A 4015-nucleotide genomic window follows, 5' to 3' on the forward strand; every position below is an offset into this window, starting at 1 on the left:
TTGGCGCGAAATCGCTAATTCGTGGCATCGGCCGTTCATTTGTTTTTCAAAAATCTTATTCGTAATCAATTATACATTTGAATCAATTCTACGTATACATTAATCAAATACACGGAAAAGAAATTCTACTAAAAATTAGTGTGTTACTAGTGGCCACTAAGAAATTCGGATGACCCATCCAAAAAATGCGAGGTGCTCGTAACCAAGCCATTGTAACCTTACTTCGCTCGGTAGAATCAAGGATTACGTGCCCAATGACGTAAAGTAGTATGCGAAACACGTGTATCATGGATTTTTCGACTCGTGGGATTGTAAAACTGGCATTCGGCTCGTGTCATAGCACGCCCACGAGCCAAAAAATCCATTACGCACTTGTTGCGTAATATACTCCTGAGTAGGGGCATTCTTCCATGAAAGCCGAAGGCTATATTGGCTCGAGTCATTTCGCACTTGAATCCGGAAAAAAAATGATTGACGAACAATCGCGTAAATACTCGATCTATACCTTGTTGTTCTCTTACTGTATGAAAAAGGTCACTTTCATCCTGTTTTTCCCAACTCAAGTCCAGAGAGTGCAAACCCATTCTGTTAATTTCGAGTAGAAAAGGAACGAGGGTATGGCACTAGTTCATCCCATGGGATTTTGAATTCAGTGAATATTTCATAACTCTCTAGTGGCTATTGATGTTAAACCACAAGTTATGAAGATAGAAGCTATATTCTCTTTACTTTTTTGATACACTATCCCAGCCATATGGTTCGTTGAATATTTCTCTACATCACTTTATTATGCCCTTTAATCACATCCCTCAGTTTGAGAATTTTCAATTGACGACCACGTATGTGATTAATCATTAACACATGTTCCATTAGCAGTTTTTATCGTCTCTATCGTAACACTGATAAGAGGACTGAGGTTACAACATGAAGTCTAATCTTACACGAAAAGAAAATATAACCAAAATCGACCCTCGTAGAAGGCTAATCATGGGATAAAATGTTGAACACAATGCTAAGCGTATTAAATTTTAGCCTACAAGCAGTAATTTTCAGTTTCAAATATTCTTTATGTCCAATTTGAATGCATTTTAGCTACTGAAGATTGAAGGAAGAAAAAATTATTTCTGAGAGGCTAATGTTTAGTTTCGAGGACACTACCCATGTAGGAATTTCCGAGCAGACTTGGCTAATGTATTGGCCAGCATCTGCTGACCAACACTCGGTTTTCGGATGCTTGGCTAGTACACTAGCCAGCTTCGTTCGCCGATACTCGGTTGTTCGATATTCCGCCAATATGTTGGTCCACATTGATCCAACAAAGTTTGGTTTGTCCATCTTTGGCAATTCATGGACCCCACTTAGTTTCCCCAATATCCGTCACTTAAAATAATTATTGAGTATAATCACATTATAATTAACATTAATCAATGAAATTTCTTGAAATTTCAGCCGAATCAGCATTCATTGAGGCCAAGTGAATAATAAATGAAAAATTCGGAAAAGGAGGCGTTCGCGATAAAAGTAATAATTGCTGTTATCATTGCAATTATTTTTTAATTAGATAAATTACAGAAATACTCAGTAATCGAGTGATAATTAATTTTCTATCAATTGATCAAAGAAGGGTAGAAATGCGCAAAAATAACTGACTGAAATTTATGAAGGTTAGTGGTTAGGGCGTAGGCCTAGGTACAAAATTTGAGTTCGTCGATTAGGTTTTTTCAGGGTCGACATCGTTGCCGCCGTGATCAGGGATGACTAATAAATCATAAAAACGAGAAAATTTTCTTTGTTCACTTTTTATTAATTAATTGAATGAGTGCCTCGGTACCCAATCATATGCCGAGCATTTACAGTCTAGTCGGTTGTTCTTTTTTATTACTAGCTTCTTTCAATTACCGTCAAAAGATTGATAATAGGATAAATTTCAATAAAAAATAAATGTTATTAATATTTTCAGGTAAAATTAATAAGATTCGGCTGTCAATCGGCTGCCATCATTGGGCCAATGGAGGCACCGATAATCGGGCCGGAGTTATGATCCAAGGCTCGATAGAGCATTGGGCCAGTCTCTTTTCCGAGCTTCGGAAATATTGGCACCGAGCTAGGCCCGATCCTCAGGCCAATCCGGCCATCCGACATGGGTAAGTTTCCTCATGTGAGATGGTTGACGATTGTCTCCATAACACAAGCTTAATTACAAGTGTAAACTCCCACTTCCTATTCGGGGAAGAAACATGACGAGAAATTACGTGATAGTTCCCTAAACGTGGAGCGATATGTCCTTTTATACCAAATTACGGAACTCACCTGAATGTCTGCGTCACCTCGATGAAATGTGTACTTGGCGCTGAAACAAATCATGTGATAATAACGTCAATATTCCATAATTTTTTTTTTTATGGTACTTTGACCAATGTTTACGGTATGTAATGTAATTATTCGTTATTTTTGTCTCCACGTACTAACATCTATAGTCTTTTATCAGACTTTTGTTTTGGTGCATTGGGGAGATCGGGAGTAGGTAAGGGAGTAAGCCTAACAGTATCAGGCCAAGCTTACGCATTTATTTTTACCCCAGGATCGAACCTTGGTATAGGACGTGTTTTTTTCCTTATTGAAAAATAGTCAACTAAAGATCTGAACTGAAACGTGGTCAGAATCGACCTTGCGGTGGAACCCCATCCTGATTTACCTACTGGGTATTTTTCACATCCAACCGCTGGAATGGCTCATGATACATGATACTTTTAGTTGATTTTATGTTTTAATTGGGAGCCATGAATAAAACCTACAAAAAGCGACAAGCAAATCAATGTGCATGTAGCTCTAACGTTTGATTTATATAAAAGATCAAATTTGTCAGAAGCATGGCGATTTGGTTTCCCGTACGGCTCTTCACATTTCTTCGTCCGGGGATGAATCTTAAAATAAATATAAGAAAAATATCGTCACCATCGGTCAAATTGGATAACTCCAATGATGACAATCGGCGGCGACTTCTGAACGTACACTACAAGTATTGTATTTACACTACAAGTCGCCTGTCACTTAGAGATGCGATTTACGCGCGAGAGACCATCAGTAAAAATTGTGGAAAATTCCACTATGTATTTACCAGATGAAACTTTTCAGATATATACTCTAGTCAATGACCTTCTTCTTATTCCTTACTTATTTGAAATGTCCCTACTTGAAATTTCAGAGGAAACTTTGAGTGACCGTTGTGTGAAAGTTGAGTGAAAGTTGTGAAAACTCAGAGTCGAAAGTCATTAAAAAATTAGCCAGAATAAGTGCGGAATAAATTGATTAAAATCATGAGAAGATATTTATGTGGAGTGATACTGCGTATGTCATCCCTTTAGCTGGCGAGGGGCTCGTTCGGGTAATACAATAGAGCGCCAGTAAAACGAAAACAGTAAAACTTGTATTTCAAGTGAGAAAAAGTCCATATCGACTACCTATGTGGTAAGAGCCTAGAGATTGTTGCTATCGTACTGTAGATCGGGTTAGATTTTGAAATTCATTAGTCTAATAGTGTTCCAGTTCTTCAGAGATGCAAAAGAAAATACTTTGCATTTTTTTTTGGTTTTATGAATGACCTTTCTGAAAGCGTTGACATATTGATGGTGATTGACGATGCAATCGAAAAGTCGCTATTTGACATACAAAAAAATTTATTGTAAATTGTTTTTTGTGATGTTTTCAGAGAATATATTTTTAATTATCTTTCTTGCATTATCATATGAAACCATACATTCTTCAATAGGGAGACTATAGAAAAATGAATAAAGCCGGGAAGCTATTGATGAGACCCCTCCAACGAGTCAGACACACTGAAATTCACGTTTACTTATTCACTCATATAGGGAGACCAATAAACGCCCTACTATTTTTTTCCTATATTCACTCACTCACTGATGGGGTGTTGATATGGATGCAAAAAAATGAGGAAAGGGTTGGCAAATTTTCTAGACGGTGGAAAAAATCAAATTTTGGGGTAAACTTCAGATGT

Source organism: Fopius arisanus, unplaced genomic scaffold, assembly GCF_000806365.1.
Source record: "Fopius arisanus strain USDA-PBARC FA_bdor unplaced genomic scaffold, ASM80636v1 scaffold00006, whole genome shotgun sequence".
NCBI classification, from domain to species: domain Eukaryota; kingdom Metazoa; phylum Arthropoda; class Insecta; order Hymenoptera; family Braconidae; genus Fopius; species Fopius arisanus.